General features: G+C 44.2%; 1 protein-coding gene across 1 annotated transcript in view; it reads left to right on the top strand.

The window, feature by feature from the left end:
* Positions 1 to 6,933: 6,933 nt before the first annotated feature.
* RASGEF1A (RasGEF domain family member 1A) overlaps positions 6,934 to 14,380 on the top strand; it is a 607,128-nt gene continuing 599,681 nt past the window's right edge. Inside the window, exon 1 of the mRNA XM_040320681.1 lies at positions 6,934 to 7,164. The gene's annotated coding sequence lies outside the window, so the exon portion shown is untranslated. The remainder of the gene's footprint in view (positions 7,165 to 14,380) is intronic.

Genomic DNA, 14,380 nt, shown 5'->3' with positions numbered 1-14,380 from the left:
TCAAGAAAAAACACACTAGACAGCTTTTTTAAAGTAATTTATTAGGCAGCTCCGGGGGTCTTCTTCCGACTTCGGGGGAGAGCGCGGAGAAGGCACCAGAGAGTGGGAGAAGGCAGCGGAGAGTCAAAAGAGACTCCTGAATTTAGAAGACCCCCGAAGTTGGAAGAAGACCCCCAGAGCTGCCCAATAAATTACTTTAAAAACCTGTGTGGTCTAATTGGGGACACTGAACGGTGCTTGCTTATGATTGTATTGAGCAGGCGGAGACTGTGGCCATGAGAATTCTGCATTAAGGCGAACCATCTTTACATTAAGGCCAAACGTAGAAGAGAACAAATTTCTTGCTACAATTAATTTGTGCACAACTCACTTCACAGCGACTTCACACTTGCTTTACTGTGCTAAACTTTTTCCACACAGTGCAGCACTTACGACAGAGCCTGTATGCTGTTCCTCCGGCCCAGCTTCCATGTCACCTCACTCCCAGTGACGCACATCAGACTTCTCACTGTATTAAGCACAAACTCTTTATATGTTTTTAAACTTCTGTACCTCCAAGAAACCTCCCTCTTCTTCTTCCCTGTGACATACGGGCTAGATAAATAGGGGTTCTGTGCTGCCATATCAGTCCTGTGTATGGGGCATGTGAAAAATATACTGCACTGTCTCTTTAAATAATAAACAGCAGCCAGCACAGCAAAAGAACAATTTCAAACCGAGAAAATAAATGAAAGTGCAGCGCTAATATGCAATTTCAGAATGAACTAAAATTTAAATAGTGATTATATGATAATCAGTATATATGACAAAGCTTAGGTAATGTGTGATTGAAACCATGAAGGGACACAACACGTAAATCAACAATACAAATATATTGTGTACAAAAAGAACGTGATATCCACAGAAAAGATCGAACATGTGAATGAGTCCAAGTCCATAGGTAGATTGTCATGGCATCATTGTGACTTAAAAAAGAAAACACAGATATATAGAAGGGTTGCAAGTAGATAATCCACCACCAATTGGTAGAAGGCTTAGGCCTCATACACACGCCCGAGGATCTCGACGGGCGAAACACATAGTTTTGCTCGTCGAGTTCCTTGTTAGGCTGTCGAAACTCGACAAGCCAATTTTCGCCATTCCTGTCGAGGAAAAAGAGAACATGCTCTCTTTTTGGCTCGTCGAGTTCCTCTACAGTTTCCTCATCGAAAAATGTACACATGACCGGTTTCCTCGGCAAAAAAAAAACAGCAAGTTTCTTGCTGGTTTTTGCCGAGAAACTCGGTCGTGTGTACGAGGCCTTACTGGAGGATTTGAACTCAGACAGGCATATGCCTAATAGGGATGAGCTTCATATTCGAGTCGAACTCATGTTCGACTCGAACATCGTATGTTCGATCGTTCGTCGAAATACGAACAAAACGGGTCGTTCGCGCCAAATTCGAGTTACGTTTCACAGACTATAATTCACTGTGGCATCGCTGGCTGATGATTGGCCAAGCATGCACTATGACCAGCATGCTTGGCCAATCACAGCTTGCAAAAAACGGAGAGCCAGGGTGGCTTTGGCCAATTATGGCTCAGTGGGTTTAGTGCACGCCCCACACTATAAAAGGCCGCCTGCAGGTCGGCCTTGTGTTGCGGTGGTTGAGAGGACAGAGTGTCATTTTTTGCAGGTAGATAGAGCAGGCAGGCAGTTAATGTTATAGTGTGTAGAGGATATATATACATCCCAGGTGTTGTACATATATTTATACACTGTATAGTTTAGCTAGATCAGTTCTTCCTAATTTACTGGCAGGCAGGTGATTGTGCTAGCTGCAGTATTCTTACGTGGTTTATTGCTTGTGTCCTCTGTAGTTTTCACCTAAAGCTACTTGGTGTGTACTGACTGTAGTTTGCACCTAAAGATTCAGGAGCAGTGATTTTAATGATGCTTAAATTAAAAAAAATAAAAAAATCCTTTAAATATTGTACCTGCTGGGTGTCTATAGTATGCCTGTGAAAACGTCTTTGAGAACCCGGGTCTTGCCCCAGGGAACATGTATCAATGTAAAAAAAGTTTTAAAAACGGTCGTCTTTTTTTTCAGGACCCCTGAAAAAACAACCGTTTTTTAAAACTTTTTTTCCATTGATACATGTTCCCTCGGGCAAGACCCGGGTTCTCAAAGACGTTTTCACAGGCATGCTAATAGACACCCAGCAGGTACAATATTTAAAGGAATTTTTCATTATGTTTTTATTTATTTTTAATTTAAGCATCATTAAAATCACTGCTCCTGAATCTTTAGGTGCAAGCTACAGAGCACACGGCCAGTACACACCAAGTAGCTTTAGGTGCAAACTACAGAGGACACAGGCAATAAACCACGTAAGAATACTGCAGCTAGCACAATCAACGTTTTTTTCCATTAATGTTTTTTTGTGGTGCAAGACCAGGGTTCTCAAAGACGTTTTACAACAATAACTTGCATATTGGGCTTTAAAATTAGCACTTTTGAATTCGAACGTTTGAGTCCCATAGACATCAATGGGGTTCTAAATGTTCAGTCCGTTCTAAGGCTCTGGTGCGAACCAAACGGGGGGGGGGGGGGGGTTGTTCGGCTTATGCCTAATGAGTTAACAGAGCTTGTGGTGAAGTACACCAAGAAATGTAGGCATCCATATAGACACCCTCTGGCTGGGATTAAGGTATTCCTATGGTGCTTCCAATAGCTCTCCAAATTGGTAACCCACACAATGGTTAAATGAGGAGCAGGATGTATACTACACTTCTTCCGTGTGGTATGGTTAAGAAGGAAAAAAATTGAGGGCCACATAGTGTAATGCCATTAAGAAAATGGGGTATTTTATCAAATAAAAGGAACACTCACATTTTGTGAAGATAAAAAACGCTTTAGTAAAATTGACGCAATGGCATCAGCAGAGCCCACCCTGACACGTTTAGTCTAATGAGACATCACCTGATGATGATCAGGTGATGTCTTATTAGACGAAACCCATTGAAAAATTCCCATTGACACACCTCTAAACTTTGTGGACACCCTTCCCAGAATAGTTGAAGCTGCTATAGCTGCAAAGGGTGGGAAAACTCAATATTGAACCCTAGACTGGGATTGAATTAAAGTTCATGCGCATGTAAAGGCAGGCGTCCCCCTACTGTTGGTAATATTGTGTGTGTATGTGTGTGTGTATGTGTGTATGTGTATGTGTGTGTGTGTGTGTATATATATATATATATATATATATATATATATATATATATATATATATATATATATATAATATATATATATATAATCGGGACAGACTGTCTTCTAACAGCTCCTAGGATTTTTTTTTTTTTTTTAGGGTACTCAGGAAGCAGAATGACAAGTAATGTAAACGACAATGCAATAGGGTAAAATAGACACAGGTCAAGACATCATAACCCTTAATACTATTAACTAACATCCCATACAGTTGCATTAAAAAGTATGTGAACCCTTTTGGAATGATATTGATTTCTGCACAGATTGGTCATAAAATGTGATCTGTTCTTCATCTAAGTCACAGCAATAGACAATCAGTCTGCTTAAACTAATAACACACAAAGATTTAAATGTTACCATGTTTTAATGGAACACACCATGGGCCAGATTCTCGTAGATCAGCGTATCTACAAGCGGGGCGTAGCGTATGCCATTAACACTACGCCGCCGCAACTTACTGGGGCAAGTGCCGTATTCTCCAAGCACTTGCTCCGTAATTTGCGGCGGCGTTGTCTAAATGGCCCGGCGTGTCCCCGCGTAAATCAAAGGGGGCGGCTTGTATTTAAATTAAGCGCGCCCCCGTGCCGAACAAACTGCGCATGGGCCAGCCTTAAGCGTAGGCCACTGCGCATGCTCCGTAGTACGCCGCAAATACATTGGTTGCGACGTGAACGTAATTAACGCACAGCCTTATTCACGACGAGTTGCGTAAACAACGGAAAAACCTGACGCTGTCCCGACGGCCATACTTAACATGGCATACGGCGGACCGATGTAAGGTTACCCCTCATATAGCAGGGGTAACCTTACGGAAACTACGTAAACTACGGCGAAGCAGCGCAAAAACGTTCAGGAATCGGCGTATTCGGCTCATTTGCATATGCGACGCTGAAATCGATGGAAAAGCCACCTAGCGGCCAGCGTAGTATTGCATTTAGGATCCGACGGTGTAACTGACTTACACCAGTCGGATCCTAGCCTAATTCTGGCGTATCTTGTTTTGAGAATGCAAAACAATGATACGCCGGCGGGATTTTCGAATTACGCCGGTGTATCTGTAGATACACCGGCGTAATTCTTTTGAGAATCTGGCCCCATGTAAACATTCACAGTGCAGGTGAAAAAAGTATGTGAACCCTTGGATTTAATAACTGGTTGAACCTCCTTTGGCAGCAATAACTTCAACCAAACGTTTCCTGTAGTTGCATATCAGATGTGCACAACAGTCAGGAGTAATTATTGACCATTCCTCTTTACAGAACTGTTTCAGTTCGGCAATATTCTTGGGATGTCTGGTGTGAATCGCTTTCTTGAGGTCATACCACATCATCTCAATCGGGTTGAGGTCGGGACTCTGACTGGGCCACTCCAGAAGGCGTATTTTCTTCTGTTTAAGCCATTCTATTGTTGATTTACTTCTATGCTTTGGGTCGTTGTCCTGTTGCAACACCCATCTTCTGTTGAGCTTCAGCTGGTGGACAGATGGCCTTAAGTTCTCCTGAAAAATGTCTTGATAAACTTGGGAATACATTTTTTCTCTTTCGATGATAGCAATCCACCCAGGCCCTGACGCAGCAAAGCAGCCCCAAACCATGATGCCCCCACCACCATACTTCACAGTTCGGATGAGGTTTTGATGTTGGTGTGCTGTGCTTCTTTTTCTCCACACATAGTGTTGTGTGTTTCTTCCAAACAACTGAACTTTGGTTTCATCTGTCCACAGAATATTTTGCCAGTACTGCTGTGGAACATCCAGGTGCTCTTGTGCAAACGTGCAGCAATGGGGTTTTCTTGGACAGCAGTGGCTTCCTCTGTGGTATCCTCCCATGAAATCCATTATTGTTTAGTGTTTTACATATCGTAGATTCGCTAACAAGGATGTTGGTATATGCCAGAGACTTTTGTAAGTCTTTAGCTGACACTCTAGGATTCTTCTTCACCTCATTGAGCAGTCTGCGCTGTGCTCTTGCAGTCATCTTTACAGGACGGCCACTCCTAGGGAGAGTAGCAGCAGTGCTGAACTTCCTCCATTTATAGACAATTTGTTTTACCGTGGACTGATGAACAGCAAGGCTTTTGGAGATACTTTTTTAACTCTTTCCAGCTTTATGCACGTCAATTCTTAATCATAGTTCTTCTGAGAGCTCTTTTGTGCGCGGCATCATTCACATCAGGCAATGCTTCTTGTGAAAAGTAAACCCAAAACTGGTGTGTGTTTTTTATAGGGCAGCAGTAACCAACACCTCCAATATCATCTCATTGATTGGACTCCAGTTGGCTGACACCTCACTCCAATTAGCTCTTGGAAATCTCATTAGTCTAGGGGTTCACATACTTTTTCCACCTGCACTGTGAATGTTTACATGGTGTGTTCAATAAAAACATGGTGACGTGTAATTATTTGTGTGTTATTAGTTTAAGCAGACTGTGATTGTCCATTGTTGTGACTTAGATGAAGATCAGATCACATTTTATGACCAATCTGTGCAGAAATCCATATCATTCCAAAAGGGTTCACATACTTTTTATTGCAACTGTAAGTCTTGTTTGTTAAGAGGCAACAAGTACTACCTCTGTCCATTCATGTTAATGTCTTTTTAGTAATATTCTACCTAAAGGTCCCAATTTTGTTTTTTGGTGAAGACATACTGCCTTTCTGCTTTTGGTACCATAATTAGGATTTTTATTTCTGTCTGCGTTGCTGTTGAAGATTTTTTTTCTTGATACTGTCTAGTTAAGCCATTGTCAGCAGGATAGCCAAAGAAACGTGATGTTGAAGTTCTAATCTATCCCCACTCTATCCAAAACGAGAAAATAAAATTTTTAGATGAACATGCATAATCCCGAAACACCCCCCTGTCCCCTCTGTACTTATTTGCATGGATGTTGAGTGGTCAGTGCCCAGTGCAGTGCAGCTGGTGCAGTGGTCCAAGTATTTAAAATCCCCACTCTTCTGTGCCAGTTCTGACCAATTGGAATAACTCTGATCCTTCCCAGAAGCACTGTGCAAAGAAGAGAGAAGAGCAAGGATGTTTAATCCCTGGACTGCTGCACCAGTTGCATGATCACTGACAGCTCAGCAATCACAGAGGTAAGTACAGCGGACACCGCAAGGTGGGGGGGTGATTGGCATAGGTGCTAAAACTTTAGCCCTCCAGCATAAGAGGGCTAAGAATCATGCTTGTGCCAATGACAGGTTGACTTGGCCTTGTTTTGGTTTATTGTCATGTTGGAGTGTAAAAGTACATCCCATGCGCATGTCAGCCTTGCAATGCCTCGTTGGACTGTAGTTCTGTAACAGCTGGAGGGCAACAGGTTGCGCACCCATGGTGTACGATGTTAGTTCACCTTTGAATTTTTTTCTCAAAAGGCAAACTAACACTTTAAGAGCATATTGTATACAAGCTACATCTTGACCAGACACTTTGGCAGTATATCCGGTGCAGGTTGCTATAGGTGCTTTGTGCAAACTACTCAAATCGAGGAAAATCTGTGATAAATGTGTTCTTATATAGGCTTTTACTTCTGACCATTCTTTGTGATACTGCACTCTAGTAGAGGTATTTCAATGTGTATTCTCCATTTAAATGCTGTCCTTGTATTCATCCCTTTTTTTCTTTTATGCTTTTCTTTAGCGTTGCATTTGTCTCAGCTGATTTTATTTCTTTTTCTCGTCTTGCAGCTCTCCTCCAGTTGACTACATCGCTCCCTCCCTGTCTCCCTTGCTCATACACATGCTCCCCCTGCAGTAAGATAAGGAATGAGACACTCGACTCAACACAGGCTGCTGAAGCTGATTGAAAGGAACCGGTGCTAAGCAGAGTAACGGATCAGCATCTTAGCATCTCACTAGCTTTTTCACCAGTCTTTGTGCTCCGAGAGCGAGAGAGCAGCAAGCCCAGACCTGCTAAAGGTAGGGAAACGTTAGCAGACACCTGTATAAGATGATCATGTATTTTCACTGGCTGGGGAGTACTAGCAAGCATTACAGCCAATATCCTCACAGTACAGCATCCACTGTAACAGTTCATTAAGCTTTACACAGCAGGACCACCTGCAGAACCATCCATGGTGACCTTGCTCAGGAATTGTGGATGGTGGGATACCTGTTGCCACTGGTTCTTGGGTTCTGATAGTTGTCCAGCTTATTATAGTGATCGCAATCTGTCTCTGTGAATTGACTCTCGCCAACCTTCTAATCATAAAATCTGATTCAATAAAGCAGTGCAAAATGATGAGTAAAGACCAATTATAAATGATCTCCTACACAATCTGCATGCACTAAACTAAAATCATTTATACTGGTTTACTGTATACGTCTTATAGTTAGGAGAAGCTACTTAACACTGCGGAATTCAGTTATTACTTGTGTTTTATTATTGGATGAAATGATTGCATGTATTTAATATGAAGTCAGTCGTATAGGGTGCTTGTTTTCTGTGCTATTTATTTTATCTGTACTGATGGTGCCAGTCATATTTTATTCTCCCTATACAGCAATCTGACAGCTGAAATTATCCTCGTTTTTCCCTATTTCCCATCTGTAACAATGTCCACCCTCTCACACTTGTAATGAGCATGTAACTGTCAATCAAGTGTGGTTACTAGGCAGCAAACTGTGTTGCAGAAGGGGAACAAATACACTTTCTTTTTTAGGCTACAATAAATATTATCCTTTGATTTGGAATAAATATAATGCGAAAGAAGTAAATATTTCCTATATATGGTAAATACCCAAAAAGTGATGAAAGACAAAAAAAATATATATTTTAGGTGCTACATCTAATTATGTTACAGCTTTTTTGTGCATTGTCTGTATTAATGGTAAATTATATGGGTCAAATGTGGATCGGTCTTTGAATAAAAGTATATGCTCAAAAGTTATACCTTTTTTACTGTTTGTTTTATTATATTATTAAAGGGTAACTCCACTTTTGTGGGGGGGAAAAAAAATAAAGAAAAAAATATTGTAATTGAATGTTATTAAAAATGACCTTTCCTTTTTAATCTGCAGTCACTATAATTTTCTATAAATGCTATGCAATATGCTACATAGAGTGTTCAGTACACAGAATGTGTACTGACCACCCCCCAGAAACATCATTTCCTGCTTGTGTGATTGGCTTACCAATTTTCCCAGAAGTCTGCCTAAGGCACAAGTCAGATTTTAGGCATATTCCAATAGGAACACGTCTAAAGGGATGCAGGCCCCGCAGCTTTCCTCATTAGTGGCCTGCAGTTGCACAGCTGACTGATAATTATGAAACCACTTCCATTAGACCCACTCGGCCCAGAGGCACAGACAAACACACATGGATTTCTTCAGAATAACAAAAGGTAGGAATCTGCAACAAAGGTTGTCATAATCCTTGCAGTGTACATGGATAACCCAGGGGGGAATGTTTTGTTTCTTAACAAAAGTTGAGTTACACTTTAGCTATTTCATAAACATTCAATATGATGCAACCAATTCACTCCACTGATATCTTTAGCAGTACCATGTTGAGGACCTTGCCTGACGCAGTTCCCAATAACAACCAGAAACTCGCACTAAAAAAGTCAAGATTGAAATTTGGTTGATGCTGCTGTTGCCAAATGATTCACTTTAATGCCGCGTACACACGATTGGAAATTCCGACAAAAGCCAACAAAAAATTGAGAGCACGGTTTTCTTGTCGGAGTTATGCCAAGATCGGAAATTCCGACAAGAAAACCGTGGATTTTTTCTGACGGAATGTTGGCTCAAACTTGTGTTGCATACACATGGTCACACAAATCTTCTCGTAAATTCCGACCGTCAAGAACGTGGTGATGTACAAGACGTAAGACGAGCCAAGATCAATGAAGTTAAATAGGCAGTTCGGCTCTTCTGCTTGATTCTGAGCATACATTCTTTTTGCGCGTCGGAATTGCATACAGACACCATATTTTCAGATAGGAACTTTTTCCATTGGAAAAATAGAGAACCTGCGCTCAATCTTTTGTTGGCAGAAATTCCGACAGCAAAAGTCCAATGGAGCATACACACTGTCGAAATTTCTGACCAAAAGCTCACATCTGACTTTTCTTATCGGAATTTCCGATCGTTTGTACGCGGCATAACAGTTTACCAAATTACCATTGTATGATAGAATGATGCTTCACAAACTACGTAAGAGTGTTTAGTTATTCTTTCTCTTGATTCTTTCATGAGGTCACATTGAAATTCCCTCAGTCTTAACCTTATTTTTTAAGTCCATCCAAAGCCAAAACTTTTTCTTATCGTTTAAAAAGTCAGAGAAAGTGTTGAAAATGCGCGAACACAGACAAAAAAAATTAAAAGGGTTTCAACTATTAGTTACTTGGTTTAAAACAAAACAAGTTGTCTTTAAATATACTTTAAAGCTGAACCTCGGGAAAAGTAAAAACAAAAATAATAACCCTTAGCAGTGGGGCTTCTTCTACTTACTTTAGTTAAATTCCTATCTTGTCAATGGAAAGTAAAAAGCAACTATTAGAACTATAGTTCGTCCTGCAAGACCAGCCCCTGAAAGCCAGTCAGTCACTCTGACATGATTAGGTATAATGCAGGACCAGCAGTCCTGCAATTGTAAGGGAGGATACCGTGCACCCACTTACAACCCAGGGCATCAAACTGAGAAGAAGAGTGCTGGCTGCCAGGGGGAGCAAGGAATACGGTAAGTATAATTGCTTTTTCTGTTGCCTCTAGATCAGTGGTCTCCAAACTGTGGCCCAGGGGCTGGATGCGGCCCTTTGCTTGCCTATATCCAGTACTTGGGGCACTATTTCTTTGACACTCACAGTGGGGCAAAATATCTGCCACTAATACCAACACTAGGGCACCATTTCTCCCACTGACACAAATGAAGGGGATCTATTTCTCCAACTGACACCACTGATGAGGCACTATTTCTCCCATTGATACCAATGATGGGGCATTATTCCTCCCATTGATACCAATGATGAGGCATTGTTTACTTCTAATGTAGTCAGAGTATTTCTTTATCGTACATCACGGGACACAGAGCAGCATAGCCATTACATATGGGTTATATAGTGTACCTTCAGGTGATGGACACTGGCACTCTCCGACAGGAAGTTCCCTCCCTATATAACCCCCACCCATAGTGGGAGTACCTCAGTTTTTTCGCCAGTGTCTTAGGTGTTGGTGCACGTTGAAGGTTGTGCCTGCAGTTTGTCCTTGGGACCAGGGCCAGCCGACCGGATCCGTCCAGGGTGCTTCATAGCCAAAGTGGACGGTACCCGGGCCCCAATTCGTGGATGGGGTTTTGCCTATAATGCCTCTCCTTGGAGGGCTGGACTCTGGGTTCCAGGACTGGGTTTTTTAACCTATGAATACCTGCTGCCAGTAGTGCTGTATAGGTCCAGGTGTGTGGTGTTCCTGACTTGGACCCCGGTCCCTGAAGGTCTATGACCATACCCACGGTGAAGGGGGAAGATTGGGCCTCTTGCATGAGCAATACCCTGCGGCGTGGAAAGGTAAGCGGGGGGCCTACGGAACTTGGTTTGTCAGTGGGCTCCCCACAGGGGGACTCTGGGGGAAAGCCTTTTTATGCCTCTGTGCATAGGCTAAAGAGAAACCACAAAGTCTGCATGACTGGATGGCTCAAACACCCAGGTATACTGTTCCTCTGGCTGGGCTAATAGACTGCTGCTGCTGCTACAAGGTGTTTTTTTGCTCCATGAGATGTAAAAGGGGAGCATGTCAGGTAAAATACTTACTTCCTGATGTCTGTGTGTGCTTCCAGCAGCTCCTGGGCTCCTCTCCCCACATGGCTTCCTGCTTCCTGCAGAGCGGCGTCGGGAGCGTGCGCGCGCACTGTTATAGGCGCCGACACTGCGTGGAGGGGGCGGGGGACGCCCGGGGAGTTCCCTCCCCTCTGTACATCAGAGGGGAAAACTCTATTTAGCCTGTCAGTCTGCTGAAGGCTGTGAAGGGACACGGAGCAGCGATGCTGAGCTGAGCAGGATAGGTTTGCCTATGTTATGCTGACACAGTGACACCTAGTGGCCGTTTTTTTGTACACACCTTGCTAAAGAGCTGTTTAAGCTCATATTTTCTCTGGAAAGCCGGTGTACTAAGTAGCAGTCAGAGTACTTTTATTATTAGGTACTCTCCTAGCCCAGCATTAAGGGAAGCAATATTAGGATGTGATTAAGCCCTTGGGGCTCAATATTGTTTTCTCTTGTTAGGTTTTGGGAAGTTTAGTTTCTGTCTAACATTACCCTAGCCTAATTTTTTCCTCATTTATGTAAATGTGTGTTTTCCTCCAGCTATTACAGTTAGTTGTATATTAGCGGAGTATCTCAGATTTGTTTATCATGGCTCCTAAGGGTGCAGGGAACGCTAAAAATGCTAAAAGTGTTAAAAAGCCGAAGGGTTCCCCATCGGGCTCGGAGGATATTTCCCAGAATCCACCTGCCCCTACCTCCCCGGAGGATCCGGAGGTTGCTGCCCTGGGTGAGCCATCGGGGTTGCTAGGTGCTATGGCGGGCCCTATTCAACCAACTCCTTCCTATGTCACGGAAGAGATGTTAGCCTCCACCTTGGGTGGATTTGAAAAAAGGATGGCCGCTCTTATTACGGCCTCTTTATCCGGGAAGAAGCGGGCTAGATCCCCGTCTCCCAGGTTTGAATCTCCTGAGGAAGATGTCCTTTCCACTGAGGAATTGGAAGATACAGGAGACCAGGCTGAGGATCACCTGGACCATTTAGGTTCTGAGGATTCTACTATAGAAGAACCTTTTTCAGCTTCTCACGCAGAAAAATTGTGGGTTCAGTCCTTAACGGATATGGTGCGGTCAGCCTTTAAAATGCCTTTGCCTCAGCCTCTGGCTTCCGCTGTTTCCTCATTGGGCTCCCTAAAAGCGCCCCAAGCCAACCTGGTGTTCCCGGTCCATCCTTTGTTAAAGGACCTGATATTTCAGGACTGGGTTAAGCCAGACAGGATTTTTTTGCCTCCTAAAAGGTTCACAGTTATGTACCCTTTAGAGGAGGAGTTTTCAAAAAAATGGGCTGTCCCCACTGTTGACGCAGCCATATCATGTGTCAATAAAGCTTTAACGTGTCCAGTGGACAATATTCACATGTTCAAAGATCCTGTGGATAAAAGGCTTGAGACCTTACTGAAGGCATCCTTTGCCACAGCGGGGGCAGTGGTCCAGCCAGCTGTAGCTGCCATTGGCGTCTGCCAGGCTTTAAAAGACCAGGCCAAGCAGGCCCTAAAGGACCTCCCGGCTCAACAGGCTCAGGACTTGGCCGACCTACCTAGAGCTTTATGTTTCGCGGTAGACGCTATCAAGGATTCAATCCAACAGGCGTCCCGCCTATCCCTGTATTTGGTTCACATGAGAAGATTACTTTGGTTAAAGAACTGGTCTGCAGAAACCCCCTGCAAAAAGCTCCTTACAGGATTCTCCTTTCAAGGAGAGAGATTGTTTGGAGAAGATCTTGACAAATATATTCAAAAGATCTCTAGTGGTAAGAGCACCCTCTTGCCGGTTAAGAAAAGGTTCCGGGGTCCCTTTAAGCGTCCAACCTCTCCAGTTCCAGGGCCCTCATTCTCTAGGCAGTATCGACGGCCTCCTGGACGCGCAGCTGCAAACAGGCCACAAGGCCAACCTGCAGGGAACAAGAGACCGTGGAACCGTAAGCCGGTTAAGGCTGCCCCTAAGGCAGCCTTGTGAAGGGGCGCCCCCACTCTCTCGAGTGGGGGGAAGACTCCGGTTGTTCTCGGAGTTGTGGGGGGCCAAAGTTACCGACCAATGGGTTCTGTCCTCAGTGACTCAGGGGTACAAGCTGGAGTTTCGGGAGTTCCCCCCTCCTCACTTTCAAACGTCAAGACTTCCAGGCGACCCTCAAAAGCAGGCATCACTTCTGTCCGCCCTAGAGCGACTCCTATCTCAAGGAGTGATTATGGAAGTACCAGCAGGGGATCAAGGACAAGGGTTTTACTCAAACCTCTTCATTGTCCCGAAGCCAAACGGCGACGTCAGGCCTATACTGGACCTAAAGTCATTAAACCGCTTTTTAAGAGTCCGGTCCTTTCGAATGGAGTCCATTCGTTCGGTGGTGGCCGCCCTCCAAGGAAAGGAGTTCTTGGCCTCCATCGATATAAAGGACGCATACCTGCACGTTCCGATATTCCCAGGTCATTACAAGTATCTGCGTTTTGCCCTAAACTATCGGCATTTTCAGTTCGTGGCTCTTCCGTTCGGACTAGCCACGGCCCCTCGGGTTTTTACGAAAATCCTGGCCCCCGTGTTAGCCATCCTAAGGGAACAGGGCATTCTGATCATGGCCTACTTAGACGATCTTCTGGTAGTCGACCACTCAGCGGCCGGCTTAAATCGGGCAGTGTTGCTAGCAGTAAACTGCCTAGAGTCCCTGGGTTGGGTTCTAAACCGGGACAAATCGGCCCTACAGCCCACAAGAAGGTTGGAGTATCTAGGTCTGATTTTAGATACAAGACGACAACGGATCTTCCTGCCCCAGTCCAGAGTGGACTCGATAAGGGAGTTAATCCACTTAGTCCTAAGCAGCACAAGGCCATCTATACGCCTCTGCATGCGCCTGTTGGGAAAGCTAGTGGCCACCTTCGAGGCAGTACCCTATGCCCAGATCCATTCTCGGAGGCTACAGAGAGCGATTCTCACGGCCTGGGACAAAAGACTCCAGGCCTTGGATCTTCCCATTTCCCTTCCCTATGCGGTAAGGCAGAGTCTGTGTTGGTGGCTAGTCACAAAAAATCTTCTGAAAGGAAGATCGTTCAGTCCCCCCTCATGGAGGATAGTAACCTCGGATGCCAGCCTATCAGGCTGGGGTGCAGTCCTAGACGATTTAACCCTACAGGGGAAATGGTCAAGGGCAGAATCAGCCCTACCCATAAATGTCTTAGAGATCCGAGCAGCTCGGTTGGCTCTTTTGGGCTGGACGGAGGTTCTGCAGGGCTCCCCAGTAAGGGTACAATCCGACAATGCCACTGCCGTAGCTTATATAAACCACCAGGGTGGCACCAGGAGTCAGGCAGCCCAGAGGGAGGTAGATTGGATCTTTTTATGGGCAGAAGCCCATGTCCCCTGCATCTCAGCTATCTTTATCCCCGGGG

The sequence above is a fragment of the Rana temporaria genome, chromosome 8, assembly GCF_905171775.1.
Source record: "Rana temporaria chromosome 8, aRanTem1.1, whole genome shotgun sequence".
Taxonomy (NCBI): domain Eukaryota; kingdom Metazoa; phylum Chordata; class Amphibia; order Anura; family Ranidae; genus Rana; species Rana temporaria.
This window is presented reverse-complemented; position numbering and strand designations above follow the sequence as displayed.